Here is a 15784-nt window from a genome sequence, read left to right on the forward strand (position 1 = left end):
ATGTTATGTTAATATCTCTAAAACCTACAAGGTCTTCAGATACACAAATCTTTAAAAGTAGAAGGACAAATTGATAAAGTGGTTAAAGAAGCACATGGCGTCCTCGGTTTTATAAATAGGGGCATGATGTACAAAAGGGCAGAGGTCATGTAAACATGCACAAATCATTGGTTAGGCTGCAGTTCTAATATTATCAGGTTTTGGGGATCTTACACCAGGAAGGATGTCGAGGCCATGGAGAGGGTGCAGAGAGATTGACTGAGATGATACCAGGGAAGAGAGGCTTTAGTTATCAGGGGAGATTGGAGAAACTGGGGCTCTTTTCATTAGAACAAAGGGTAATTGGGAGATCTGAGGGAGGTGCTTAAAGTTTGATCAGGTAAATGAGGAAAATCTATTTCCACCAGTAAGTGAGTCAGTAACATAGAAAATAGGTGCAGGAGTAGGCCATTCGGCTCTTCGAGCCTGCACCACCATTTAATATGATCATGGCTGAACTTTCAACTTTAGTACCCCATTCCTGCTTTCTCTCCATACCTTGATCCCTATAGCCGTAAGGGCCATATCCAACTCCCTTTTGAATATATCTAACAAACCGGCCTCAACAACCTTCTTTGGTCGAGAATTCCACAGGTGCACAATTCTCTGAGTGAAGAAGTTTCTCTTCATCTCGGTCCTAAATGGCTTACCCCTTATCCTTAGACTGTGACCCTTGATTCAGGACTTCCCCAACATCGGGAACATTCTTCCTGCATCTAAGCTGTCCAATCCCGTCAGAATTTTATATGTTTCTATGAGATCCCATCTCATTCTTCTAAATTCCAGTGAATATAAGTCTAGTCAATCCAGTCTTTTTTCATAAATAGGGGATTTTTCAGAATGGCAGGCAGTGACTAGTGGGGTACCGCAAGGTTCTGTGCTGGGGCCCCAGCTGTTTGCACTGTACATTAATGATTTAGACGAGGGGATTAAATGTAGTATCTCCAAATTTGCGGATGACACTAAGTTGGGTGGCAGTGTGAGCTGCGAGAAGGATGCTATGAGGCTGCAGAGCGACTTGGATAGGTTAGGTGAGTGGGCAAATGCATGGCAGATGAAGTATAATGTGGATAAATGTGAGGTTATCCACTTTGGTGGTAAAAACAGAGAGACAGACTATTATCTGAATGGTGACAGATTAGGAAAAGGGGAGGTGCAAAGAGACCTGGGTGTCATGGTACATCAGTCATTGAAGGTTGGCATGCAGGTACAGCAGGCGGTTAAGAAAGCAAATGGCATGTTGGCCTTCATAGCGAGGGGATTTGAGTACAGGGCAGGGAGGTGTTGCTACAATTGTACAGGGCCTTGGTGAGGCCACACCTGGAGTATTGTGTACAGTTTTGGTCTCCTAACCTGAGGAAGGACATTCTTGCTATTGAGGGAGTGCAGCGAAGGTTCACCAGACTGATTCCCGGGATGGCGGGACTGACCTATCAAGAAAGACTGGATCAACTGGGCTTGTATTCACTGGAGTTCAGAAGAATGAGAGGGGACCTCATAGAAACATTTAAAATTCTGACGGGGTTAGACAGGTTAGATGCAGGAAGAATGTTCCCAATGTTGGGGAAGTCCAGAACCAGGGGACACAGTCCAAGGATAAGGGAGAAGCCATTTAGGACCGAGATGAGGAGGAATTTCTTCACCCAGAGAGTGGTGAACCTGTGGAATTCTCTACCACAGAAAGTTGTTGAGGCCAATTCACTAAATATATTCAAAAAGGAGTTAGATGAAGTCCTTACTACCAGGGGAATCAAGGGGTATGGTGAGAAAGCAGGAATGGGGTACTGAAGTTGCATGTTCAGCCATGAACTCATTGAATGGCGGTGCAGGCTAGAAGGGCCGAATGGCCTACTCCTGCACCTATTTTCTATGTTTCTATGTGTCAGTCCTGCCATTCTGGGAATCAGTCTGGCGAACCTTCACTGCACTCCCTCAATAGCAAGAGGGCCCTTCCTCAGATTAGGAGACCAAAACTGCACATAATATTCAAGGTGTGGCCTCACCAAGGCCCTGTACAACTGCAGTAAGACCTCCATGTTGCTATATTCAAATCGTCTCGCTATGAAGGCCAACATGCCATTTGCCTTCTTCACCGCCTGCTGCACCTGCATGCTAACTTTCAATGATGTACCATGACACCCAGGTCTCGTTGCACCTCCCCTTTTCCTAATCTGTCACCATTCAGATAATATTCTGCCTTCCTGATTTTGCCACCAAAGTGGATAATCTCACATTTATCTACATTATACTGCATCTGCCATGCATTTTTCCACTCACCTAACCTGTCCAAGCCACCCTGCAGCCTCTTAGCATCCTCTTCACAGCTCACACTACCACCCAAATAGTGTCATCTGCAAACTTGGAGATATTACATTCAATTCCTTCGCCTAAATCATTAATGTATCTTGTAAATAGCTGTGGTCCCAGCACTGAACCTTGCGGTATCCCACTAGTCACTACCTGCCATTCTGAAAAAGACCCGTTTATTCCTACTCTTTGCTTCCTGTCTACCAACCAGTTCTCTATCCACGACAATACATTACTCCCAATACCATGTGCTTTAATTTTGCACACTAATCTCTTGTGTGGGACCTTGTCAAAAGTCTTTTGACCAAATACACCACATCCACTGGTTCTCCCTTGTCCACTCCATTAGTTACATCCTCAAAAAATTCTAGAAGATTTGTCAAGCATGATTTCCCTTTCATAAATCCATGCTGACTTGGACCAATCAAATCACTGCTTTCCAAATGTACTGTTAATTCATTTTAATAATTGATTCCAGCATGTTCCCCATTCCCAATGTCAGGTTAACCAATCTATAATTCCCTGTTTTCTTTCTCCCTCCTTTTCTAAAAGGTGAGGATACATTAGCTACCCTCCAATCCATAGGAACTGATTCAGAGTCGATAGAATGTTGGAAAATGACCACCAATACATCCACTATTTCTATGGCCACTTCCTTACTCGAGGGCTTCAAATTCAAATCTTTATCAAAAGGCTCAAACCCAAGAAGGAATTGTTGAGCACACTGTACAACAATATTCAGGACACTTACTGTCTCTCCGGATCTGTGTCCGGTGGAGGAACTGATGGGTTTCTCTTATCTTTGGGTTAAATGATGTTCTCATCGAGGTGATGCATGTCACTGCTGGGGAATGGGATATTCTGAGCAACTAGTGTCTGCCTAAAGCACTCTGCAGTTAGGTACAGCACAGGTTAGATACAGAGTAAAGCACCCTCTACACTGTCCCATCAAACACTCCCAGGGCAGGTACAGCACGGGTTAGATACAGAGTAAAGCTCCCTCTACACTGCCGCATCAAACACTCGTAGGGCAGGTACAGAAAAATTAGATACAGAAGAAATCTCTCTCTACACTGTCCCATCAAAAACTCCCAGAGCAGGTACAGCACGGGTCAGAAGCAGAGTAAAGCTCCGTCTACACTGTCCCATCAAACACTTGCAGGGCAGGTACAGCATGGATTAGATATAGAGGAAAGCTCCCTCGACACTGTCCCATCAAATATTCCAAGAGCAGGTACAGCTTATGTTAGATACAGAGTAAACCTCCCTCTACACTGTCCCATCAAACACTCCCAGGGCAGGTACAGCTTGGATTAGATACAGAGTAAACCTCCCTCTACACTGTCCTATCAGACACAACTAGGACAGGTAGAGTATGGGTTAGATATAGAGGAAAGCTTCCCCTACACCAACCCATCAAAGCTCACAGGGCAGGTAGAGCATGGGTTAGATACAGAGCAAAGCTCCCTCTGAAGTGTCCCATCAATCACTCACAAGACAGGTACAGCACGGGTTATGTGGAGAGTAAAGCTCTCTCTACACTCTGGGGGGAGAGTTGAACAGACAGAGGTTGTGGTCCACATCGGTACCAATGACATGGGTAGGAAGAGGGATGAGGTCCTGCAGGCAGAGTTTAGAGAGCTAGGAGAGAAATTAAAAAGCAGGACCTCAAAAGGTAGTAATCTCTGGATTACTCCCGGTGCCACGAGCTAGTGAGTACAGATGGCTGGAGAGATGGTGCAGGCGGGAGGGCTTTAGCTTCCTGAGGCATTGGGACTGCTTCTGGGTGAGACGGGACCTGGACAAGCCGGACGGGTTGCACCTCAACATAGCAGGGACCAATATCCTTGCGGGTGGGTTTGCTAGTGCTGTTGGGGAGGGTTTAAACTAGCTTGGCAGGGGGATGGGAACCTGACAATAGATTCAGCAGGGAGGGGAGCAAAGCTGGAATTAGAAAGCAAAAATAAAGAAAGTGAATTTGAAGGAGAGGATACAAGCAGGAAAAAAAGGTAAAAAAACAAACTTAAAGGCACTGTGTCTAAATGCACGTAGCATTTGTAACAAAATAGATAAGTTGACGGCACAAATTGAGACAAATGGGTATGATCTGATAGCCATTAGAGAGACGTGGTTGCAAGGTGACCAGGACTGGGAATTAAATATTCAGGGGTACTTGACACTCCGGAAGGATAGACAGAAAGGAAAAGGAGGTGGGGTAGCTCTATGGATAAAGGATGGAATCACTGCAATAGTAAGAAATGATATTGGCTCAAATGATAAGGGTGTTGAGACAGTTTGGGTGGAGATAAGGAATAATAAGGGGGAAAAGTCACTGGTGGGCAGAGTCTATAGGCCCCCGAACAGTAGCAACTCTGTTGGTCGCAGCATAAACCAGGAAATAATGGGGGCTTGTAAAAAGGGAACAGCAATAATCATAGGTGATATTAATCTCCATATTGATTGGACAAATCAAATTGGTCAGGGTAGCCTTGAGGAGTTCATGGAGTGCATAAGCGACGGGTTCCTTGAGCAGTATGTAACAGAACCAACCAGGGGGCAGGCTATCTTAGATCTGATCCTGTGTAATGAGACAGGATTAATAAACAATCTCCTAGTAAAGGATCCCTTCGGAATGAGTGATCATAACATGATTGAATTTCAAATTCAGATGGAGGGTGAGAAAGTTGGATCTCTAACCAGTGTACTAAGCTTAAATAAAGGAGACTATGAAGGTATGAGGGCAGAGTTGGGTAAAGTGGACTGAGAAAATAGATTAATGTGTAGGACGGTTGATGAACAGTAGTGTACATTCAAGGAGATATTTCACAACTCTCAAGAAAAATACATTCCAGTGAGGAGGAACGGGTGCAAGAGAAAAGATAGCCATCCGTGGCTAACTAAAGAAATAAAGGATGGTATCCAACTAAAAACAAGGGCATACAAAGTGACCAAAACTAGTGGGAGGACAGAAGACTCGGAAGCTTTTAAAAGTCAGCAAAGAACGACTAAAAAAATGAAGAAGGGAAGATAGACTATGAAAGTAAATTAGCACAAAATATAAAAACAGATAGCAAGAGTTTTTATAGGTATATAAAAAGGAAAAGAGTGGCTTAAGTAAATGTTGGTCCCTTAGAGGACGAGACCGGGGAATTAGGAATGGGGAACATGGAGATGGCAGAAACTCTGAACAAATACATTGTATCAGTCTTTACGTTAGAGGACACCAACAATATTCCAACAGTGGATAGTCAAGGGGCTATGGCGGGGGGGTGGGGGGGAAAGAACTTAACACAATCACAATCACTAAGGAGGTGGTACTCAGTAAGATAATGGGACTAAAGGCAGATATATCCCCTGGACCTAATGGATTGCATCCGAGGGTCTTAAGAGAAGTAGCGGCAGGGATTGTAGATGCATTGGTTGTAATTTACCAAAATTCCCTGGATTCTGGGGAGGTCCCAGCAGATTGGAAAACTGCAAATGTAACGCCCCCCCCCCCCTTGATTTAAAAAAGGAGGCAGACAAAAAGTAGGAAACTATAGACCAGTTAGCCTAACTTCTGTGGTTGGGAAAATGTTGGAGTCCATTATTGAAGAAGCAGTAGCAGGACATTTGGAAAAGCAAAATTCGGCCAGGCAGAGTCAGCGTGGATTTATGAAGGGGAAGTCATGTTTGACAAATTTGCTGGAGTTCTTTGAGGATGTAACGAACAGGGTGGACAAAGGGGAACCAGTGGATATGGTGTATTTGGACTTCCAGAAGGCATTTGAAAAGGTTACTGCACAAGATAAAAGTTCACGGGGTTGGGGGTAATATATTAGCATGGATCGAGGATTGGCTCACTAACAGAGAACAGAGAGGCGGGATAAATGGTTCATTCTCTGGTTGGCAACCAGTAACTAGTAGGGTGCCGCAGGGATCAGTGCTGGGACCCCAACTATTTACAATCTATACTAACAACTTGGAAGAAGGGACTGAGTGTAACGTAGCCAAATTTGCTGACAATACAAAGATGGGAGGAAAATCAATGTGTGAGGAGGACACAAAAAATCTGCAGAAGGACATAGAGAGACGAAGTGAGTGGGCAAAAATTTGGCAGATGGAGTATAATGTTGGAAAGTGTGAGGTCATGCACTTTGGCAGAAAAAAAATCAAAGAGCAAGTTATTATTTAAATGGTGAAAGATTGCAAAGTGCCACAGTACAGCAGGACCTGGGGGTACTTGAGCATGAAACACAAAAGGATAGTATGCAGGTACAACAAGTGATCAGGAAAGCGAATGGTATCTTGGCCGTTATTGCAAAGGGGTTGGAGTATAAAAGCAGGGAAGTCTTGCTACAGCTATACAAGGTATTGGTGAGGCCGCACCTGGAATACTGCATGCAGTTTTGGTTTCCATATTTATGAAAGGATAGTTGCTTTGGAAGCAGTTCAGAGAAGTTCACTAGGTTGATTCCGGGGATGAGGGGGTTGACTTATGAGGAAAGGTTGAGTAGGTTGGGCCTCTACTCATTGGAATTCAGAAGAATAAGAGGCAATCTTATCGAAACGTTTAAGATTATGAGGGAGCTCGACAAGGTAGATGCAGAGAGGATGTTTCCACTGATGGGGGAGACAAGAACTAGAGGGCATGATCTTCGAAAACGGAGCCGCCCATTTAAAACAGAGATGATGAGAAATTTCTTCTGAGGGTTGTAAATCTGTGGAATTCGCTGCCTCAGAAAGCTGTAGAAGCTGGGACATTGAATAAATTTAAGACAGAAATAGACAGTTTCTTAAACGATAAGGGGATAAGGGGTTATGGGGAGCGGGCAGGGAAGTGGAGCTGAGTCCATGATCTTATTGAATGGCAGAGCAGGATCGAGGGGCCGTATGGCCTACTCCTGTTCCTGTTTCTTATGTACACTGTCTAACGAAACGCTCCTAGGGCAGGTGCAGCACGGATTAGATACAGAGTAAACCTCCGCCTACACTGTCCCATCAGAGACTCCCAGGGCAGGTACAGCACGAGTTAGATACAGCATATCGCTCCCTGTACACTGTCCTGTCAAACACTCCCAGGACAGGTACAGCATGGATTAGATACAGAGCAAATCTCCCGCGACACTGTCCCATGAAACAGTCCAAGGGCAGGTATAGAACACAAGAAATAGGAGCAGGAGTAGACCATTTGGCTCCTCAAGCCTGCCCTGCCATTCAACAAGATCATGGCTGATCGGATCCAGGCCTCAACTCCACTTCCCTGCCCGCTCCCCATAATCCTTGACTCCCTTATCGTTCAAAAATCTGTCTGTCTCCAACTTAAATACATTCAATGACCTAGCTGCCACAGCTCTCTGAGGTAGAGAATTCCAGAGATTCACAACCCTCAGAGAAGAAATTCCTCCTCATTTCCCTTTTAAATGAGCGACCCCTTATTCTGAAACTATGCCCCTAGTTCTAGATTCCCCCACCAGGGGAAACATCATCTCTGTATCTACCCTGTCAAGCCCCCTCAGAATCTTATACGTTTCAATAAGATCACCTCCAAGTCTTCTAAACTCCAATGAGTACAGGCCTAATCTGCTCAACCTTTCTCATTATGACAACCCCTTCATCTCAGTAATCAACCTCATGAACAACTGCCTCCAGTGCAAGTATACCCTTCCTGAAATAAGGGAACCAAAACTGTACACAGTACTCCAGGTGTGGTCTTACCAACGCCATGTACAGTTGTAGCAGGTCTTCCCCACTTTTATACTCCATCCCCCTTGCAATAAAGGCCACCATTCCATTTGCCTTCCAGATTAATTGCAGTAACTGCATGCTAAATTTTTGTTTCATGTACAAGGACCCCCAGATCCCACTGTACACGACATTTTGTATTCTCCCCCCATTTAAATAATAATTTGCTTTTTTATTTTTCCTACCAAAATGGATAATCTCACATTTTTCCACACTATACTCTATCTGCCAGAGTTTTGCCCACTCACTGAACCGATCTATATTCCTTTGTAGATTCTTTACATCCTCTTCACAACTTGCTAGGTTAGCACAGGTTAGATACACAGTAAATCTCCGTCTACATTATCTCACCAAATACTCCCAGGGCAGGTACAGCAAAATTGGATACAGAGTAAAGCTCCCTCTACAGTGTCCCATCTAAAATTCCCAGGGCAGGAATAGCACGGGTCAGATACAAAATGTAGTTCCTTCGACACTGCCCATCAAACACTCCCAGAACAGGTACAGCACGGGTCAGAAACCGAGTAAAGCTCCATCTACACTGTCCCATCAAACACTCCAAGGGCAGGTATGGAACATAAGAAATACGAGCAGGAGTAGGCCATTTGGCCTCTCGAGTCTGCTCCGCCATTCAATAAGATCATGGCTGATCAGATCCAGGTCTCAACTCCACTTCCCCGCCCGCTCCCCATAACCCTTGACTCCCTTATCTTTCAAAAATCTGACTATCTCCACCTTAAATACATTCAATGACCCAGCCGCCACTGCTCTCCGAGGTAGAAAATTCCAAACATTCACGTCCCTCCTGGAGAAATTCCTCCTCATTTCCATTTTAAATGAGCGACCCCTTCTCCTGAAACTACGCCCCCTAGTTCTAGATTCCCCCACGAAGGGAAACATGCTCTCTGCATCTACCCTGTCAAGCCCCCTCAAAATCTTATACGTTTCAATAAGATCACCTCTAAGTCTTCTAAACTCCAATGAGTATAGGCCCAACCTGCTCAACCTTTCACCTCAGTAATCAACCTCGTGAACCTTCGCTGAACTGCCTCCAGTGCAAGTATATCCTTCCTTAAATAAGCAGACCAAAACTGTACGTAGTGGTTTACGAATGCTATATACAGTTGCAGCAGGACTTCCCTACTTTTATACTCCATCCCCCTTGCAATAAAGGCCAGCATTCCATTTGCCTTCCTAATTAATTGCAGTAACTGCATGATAAATTTTTGTTTCATGTACAAGGATCCCCAGATCCCGCTGTACACGACATTTTGTATTCTCTCCCCATTTAAATAATAATTTGCTTTTTCATTTCTCCTACCAAAGTGGATAATCTCACATTTTCCCACATTATACTCCATCTGCCAAAGTTTTGCCCACTCACATAGCCTATCTATATCCCTTTGTAGAGTATTGGCGTCCTCTTCACAACTTGCTCGGTTCGCACAGGTTTGATACACAGTAAATCTCTGTCTACATTATCCCATCAAACAGCCCAGGGCAGGTACAGCATGGGTTAGATACAGGGTAACTCTCCCTTACTATAACAGTGACTACAATCCAAAAGTACTTCATTGGTTGTAAAGCGCTTTGAGAGGTCCGGTGGTTATGAAAGGCAACAAATAAATCCAAGTCTTTCTCCCTCTACACTGTCCCATCAGACACTGCCAGTCCATAATGAGCAGGGCTCAGGGAGGTGGATTGCTAGACACTGCAGTGATGTCATAAAGCAGGGCCATTCAGCCCAGCTGGTCCTCTCCGTTTCCCTTTAAAGGTGGAGAGCTAGGACATCCTGTCTCAACACACATCCCCCTGTTCATACTGAGAATCCCCAGGGAAGGCCCAAGGCCCAGAGTGTGGAACACAACCAAGGGGAAAGAGGAGGAGAGACAGTGCAGTGTGGGAGAGGAGGGAGGAGTCTGCTCATTCCCCAGGGGCAGATCAGACAAAGTGCTTTGAGTGGTGGGTCCAGCAGTGAATCTGAAAACAAACCAAAGGGAATAAATAAAGATCCAATCCAAGGGAACAAGCAACGGGTCATTGGGCAGACATCACAACCGGCCCAGAATTATTCAATGGGCGAGCATCGATTGCTTATTGTGGGGTTCCACACTTCAACCATCCATTGAGTGAACAAGTGTATCCTAACATCTCTCCTGAATGGTCTGGCTCGGATTTTAAGGTGATATCCCCTCGTCCTAGACACCCCAAGCAACAGAATAAATTTCTCTCTATCTACCCGAGCAATTGCTTTCAAAATCCCACTAAATTCCCACAGACTAGGGGGCGTATGGGTTAGATAGAGTAAAGTTCCCTCTACCCTGCCGCAGGGCACACTTCGGTGTCCGTCCCGACTGCGCTGCTGGCAGCTTATCAATTAAAATTCAGCAGCAGTACGATCTGCCACTGCACTGACAACTTTCCACCCGCAGCTCCTGATCAGTTTCAGGTTAAAACTCCTTCTAAACTGTCCCATCATGCACTCTCAGGGCAGGGACAGCACTAATAAGGTACAGTAAATGTGTCAGAGAAACTATACCCCAGTGAGAGTCAGTGCCAGAGGAAACTGTACCCCAGTGAGAGTCAGTGCCAGAGGAAACTGTACCCCAGTGAAAGTCTGCCAGAGGAAACCGTATCCCAGTGAGAGCCCGTGCCAGAGGAAACTGTACCCCAGTGAGAGCCAGTGCCAGAGGAAACTGTATCCCAGTGAGAGTCAGTGCCAGAGGAAACTGTACCCCAGTGAGAGCCAGTGCCAGAGGAAACTGTACCCCAGTGAGAGCCAGTGCCAGAGGAAACTGTACCCCAGTGAGAGTCGGTGCCAGAGGAAACTGTACCCCAGTGAGAGTCAAAACCAGAGGAAACTGTACCCCAGTGAGAGTCAGTGCCAGAGGAAACTGTACCCCAGTGAGTCAGTGCCAGAGGAAACTGTACCCCAGTGAGAGTCAGTGTCAGAGGAAACTTTATTCCAGTGAGAGTCAGTGCTAGAGGAAACTGTATTCCAGTGAGAAACATGCAGCAGAGCCTGGTCTCCAGTCATCTTGGATCCCTTGCCATTGGACCAAGACCTTGCTCTGCCAAGCCCATGTGGCAGCTAATGTGCAAGAGCCACCTCACGTTAAAAGAAATCACGCTATTAACAATACATAACAATCCTCTTCCTTTGCAGTTATCTATCTATTGCAATTCCCCATGCCTGTAGTTTCGTTATATTGCAATTCAAAATATCAGCAACAAATGGCATTTATATTGCGCCTTAAACATAGTAAAATGTCCCAAGGCACTTCACAGGACTGTTAGCAAACAAAATTTGACACCCAGTCACGTAAGGAAATATTAGCACAGGTGACTGAAAGCTGGTCCAAAAGGGTAGGTATTAAGAAGCATTTTAAAGGTGGAGAGGTTTAGGGAGGAATTCCAGAGCTTATGGCCTCGGCAGCTGAAGGTATGGCCACCAATATTGCTGAAAATTGGGGCTGCTCAAGAGGCCAGAATTGGAGGAATGCAAAGATCTGAGGGTTGTCGCGCTGGAGGAGGTTACAGCAATAGGGAGGGGCAAGGTCCTGGATGGATTTCAAAACAAGGATGAGAATTTTGAAAGCGAGGCACTGATGGACCAGGAGCCAATGTAGTTCAGCGAGCACAGGGGTGATGGGTGAACGGAAATTGGTACAAGTTGGGATGAGAGGGCTGAGGACAGATTGAGCAGAATAGGCCTATATTCTCTGGAGTTTAGAAGAACGGAAGGTGATATCATTGAAACATATAAAATTCTGAGAGGAATTGACAAGGGCTTGATAGTCTAGAGTTAGGAGTCCTAGTATTAGGATAAGAGATCGGTCATTTAAAACTATGTGGAGGAGCTATTTATTCACTCAGAGAGTTATGAATCTTTAAAATTCTCTATCGAATATAGATCTTACTGAATGGCGGAGTAGATGGGAGCGGCCGTATGGCCAACTCCTGCTGCTACTTCTTGTGTTCTTGAGTAAGGATACGGGCAGGAGTGTTGAAGAAACATAGAAATTTACAGCGCAGAAGGAGGTCATTTCAGACCATTGTGTCCGCGCCGGCTGACAAAGAGCCGCATGGCCCTCGGTCAGCAGCCCTGAAGGTTACATATAAACCTATGAACAATGAACAATGGCGGAAAGGTAAATAGCACCCAACCCAAACAGCCCGCCTCGCAAAACTGCGACACCCCTTGCACCGAAACATTCTACACTCCACCCCAACCAGAACCATGTGATGTCCTGGGAGAGGCAAAAACCCAGGCCAATTTAGGGAAAGAAAATGTGGGAAAATTTCTCTCCTACCCATCCAGGCGATCGAAAATAGTCCAGATCACCCTGGCCATATTCGATTCCCTGCAGCACTTACCATTATATCTGCGCCGGCCAACAAAGTGATCTAGACTAATCCCAATTACCAGCTCGAGGTCCGTAACCCTGCAGGTTACGGCACTTTAAGTGCCCATCCAACCATCTCTTAAAAGTGGTGAGGGTTTCTGTATCCACCACTCTTCCAGGCAGTGAGTTCCAGATCCCCACAACCCTCTGCATAAAGAAGGCCCCCCCGCCCTCAAACTTCCACCAACCACCTTAAAACTATACCCCCTAAGTTTAAGTTTAAGTTTACGGAGAGTGTGAGGTGTGAGACCGATCAGAGGCATGGATGAGGGTTTGAGCGATGAGCTGAGGAAGGGGCAGAGATCGGCGATGTTATGGAGGTGGAAGTAAGCGGACTTGGTGATTGAGGGAATATGGATTCGGAAGCTCATCTCGGGGTCAAGTACGACGCCAATCAATAAATTGCAACTCCCCATATCTGTGTTTCAGTATATTAGAATACTACATATCTCGAGTGATCAATGCTTCAATATTAGTAGTTATCAATATAAGTAGTTATCAATATAAAGTCGTTATCAATATATTTTCTTATCATTCTAAATGTTCATGAATGAATAATTGATTCTGTGGGTGATAGGCCATGCTGGTCTTTCAGATGGGTCTGTGCACCATGATCAGTGAATTGACGATGTGCTTCCGGTTCAATCTTTCCATTGGCTTTCTCACCAGATGTGAAATATTTGATCATTGAGATCTGATGGTGTCGGTGTGAGTTCAGCCGCACCTAATGTACAGAGACCGGTCCATCTGCTGGGCTCTGCCTCAAACTGGAGTCACCTCTTAGATCAAAGCCCTTTACTCTAAAACACACACAAGATTCACTGTGACTGTGTGTTTAGAGACAGAAACTGATCTCACTTCACATCCCATTGCACGGCCTCATGCTGGATAATTGTGCTCGGTGGTTAGTCTCTCCCGGTCTCATTTCCTGTCTTATCTTGTAACCTGTGTGTACTGTCTACAGGACCGGTGTGTATCTGAGTAAATGGCATTTCTCTTACCTTTCTCCCCAGTCGATCTATTGAAGCGCTTTCAATCGGAAGGGGCTCACTGGTTGGCGCTCTCACAATCCTGTGCTGGTTCACCTGCTGTTGTTCCTCAGTCCACAATCCCTGTTTCCTTCCAGCTGTGGAACTTTCTCAATCACTCCGCCATTCACCGGGAGATCTAATTATCACAGGGCAGAAAATTAGAAGATTAATGTTGTGAAGTGGAATGTAATGTAAAGTGTTTTTCCAACGTTTCAGAACAGTATATATCCAGTATTTCTGTTTAATCTTATCCTTTTCCTCAGATCTCTCCTGCCCTTCTGGACTTACAGAAAAGCACCAGAAATCTCCCCGGGTTACACACTGTCTGATCTCACTGAGCCCCCGGGTTACACACTGTCTGATCTCACTGGGCCCCGGGTTACACACTGTCTGATCTCACTGGGCCCCCGGGTTACACACTGTCTGATCTCACTGGGCCCCCGGGTTATACACTGTCTGATCTCACTGGGCCCCCGGGTTACACACTGTCTGATCTCACTGGGCCCCCGGGTTACACACTGTCTGATCTCACTGGGCCCCCGGGTTACACACTGTCTGATCTCACTGGGCCCCGGGGACGGTGATGCGGAGCCGAGGGGAGGGGGAGAGGAGACGGAGGGGGACGATTACAGGAGACCCTCAGCTTTCCCCCACCCCCACATCTGTCTCCTCCCTCCCCAATCATTCTGGGGATGTGCCTGTGTCAGTCTGTGTGCGTGTGTCTCTTTTGCCCCCCTTCCCCCCAGGACACTCTCCCTCGGCCCCCTCTCTCCCCCTCTGGACACTCTCCCTCGGCCCCCTCTCTCCCCCTCTGGACACTCTCCCTCGGCCTCCTCTCTCCTCGGCCCCCTCTCCCCCCGGTGCCGCTCAGCTCCGCTCACTTTTCGCCATCTTGTTTACCTTCACCAACGGCCGGCCTCCCAGGATCCCGGACATGCGCAGTGCCGCCTCACAGCGCGCTCGGGGAGGCGTTGTCCGCCCCTGCAATTGGCTGATTGACCTGATTGACAGGCCGCCCACCAATCGGGACCCTGTATCTGCCATTTACCCCGCCCACTCCCACAGTCCGAGGCGGCTCGTTCCGGATCACGTGGCTGCGATTCGAATTCGCGCCGCCGTTCACTCTGCGCCAGTGACGTCACCAATCCTGCAGCGCGCTGCGTGACGTCAACAACCCGGCAAGAAGGGTTGTGTGACGTCAAAACCCCAGCAACGCGAGGTGTGTGACATCAGTAACTTGGCAACGCAGTCTCTGTGACGTCATGTAGCCTAGCAGGGAGGGCACTGAGCCCACAGGATGGCTATATACCGAGCCTGGCACCAGGAGAGGGCAACGAACCCACAGGATGGACGTATACTGAGCCTGGCACCAGGGGAGGGCACCGACCCCACAGGATGGCATATACCGACCCCGGTGGCCGTGTACACAGCCTGGCACCAGGGGAGGGCACCGCCCCACAGAATGAGCGTATACAGAGCCTGGCACCAGGGGAGGGCAACGACCTCACAGGATGGCCGAGTACCGAACCTGGCACCAGGGGCGGGGAGGGCACTAGGAAAACCATTGGGCCATTGGTTGTCACGTGTGTGTCCAGCGGGGCTGGTACTGTTGGTTTTATCATCAGTGACAGGCCCAGATTACCCAGGTGTATCGGTGCTGCATGGCCCATGGGACAGGAACAAGGAGAGAATGTTCTGAAGTTCTATCCTGTACTTAGAGTGATGACTTTTGTAAACTCCTTTTACATGTATTAGGAGAAGATTAGCACACGGGAAGCTCAAACCCAAAGATCACATCCCTATCTGCCAGAGTCAGTCGATTCATCAAGAGCTGATTATCATCTCCCTTTTACATAAGAACACAAGAAATAAGAGCAGGAATAGGCTGTACGGCCTCTGGAGCCTGCTCCGCCATTTAATACAATCATGGCTGATCTGATTATAGACTCAGGACCACTTTCCTGCCCGCTCCCCATAACCCCTTAATCCCTTATCGGTTAAGAAACTGTCTACCGCTGTCTTAAATTTATTCAATGTCCCAGCTTCAACAGTTCTCTGAGGCAGCGAATTCCACAGATTTACAACCCTCTGAGAAAAGCAATTTCTCCTCATCTCAGTTTTAAATGGGCGGCCCCTTATTCTAAGATAATGCCCCCTAGTTCTAGTCTCCCCTATCAGTGGAAACATCCTCTCTGCATCCACCTTGTCAAGCCCCCTCATAATCTTATACTTTTCCATAAGATCACCTCTCATTCTTCTGAATTCCAATGAGGATAG

At 46.6% G+C, this 15784-nt stretch overlaps 2 protein-coding genes and 1 long non-coding RNA gene across 3 annotated transcripts in view; 1 reads left to right on the forward strand and 2 right to left on the reverse strand.

Moving 5' to 3' along the window:
* The window catches only part of LOC139247656 (zinc finger protein 585A-like), a 126359-nt gene extending 112618 nt beyond the window's left edge, over positions 1-13741 (reverse strand). Inside the window, exon 1 of the mRNA XM_070871749.1 lies at positions 13478-13741. The gene's annotated coding sequence lies outside the window, so the exon portion shown is untranslated. The remainder of the gene's footprint in view (positions 1-13477) is intronic.
* LOC139247642 (zinc finger protein 664-like) overlaps positions 1-15784 on the reverse strand; it is a 334128-nt gene that overhangs the window by 249728 nt on the left and 68616 nt on the right. The window lies entirely within an intron of this gene.
* The window catches only part of LOC139247648 (uncharacterized), a 497861-nt gene that overhangs the window by 162307 nt on the left and 319770 nt on the right, over positions 1-15784 (forward strand). The window lies entirely within an intron of this gene.

Source organism: Pristiophorus japonicus, unplaced genomic scaffold (genome assembly GCF_044704955.1).
Source record: "Pristiophorus japonicus isolate sPriJap1 unplaced genomic scaffold, sPriJap1.hap1 HAP1_SCAFFOLD_278, whole genome shotgun sequence".
Classification (NCBI taxonomy): domain Eukaryota; kingdom Metazoa; phylum Chordata; class Chondrichthyes; family Pristiophoridae; genus Pristiophorus; species Pristiophorus japonicus.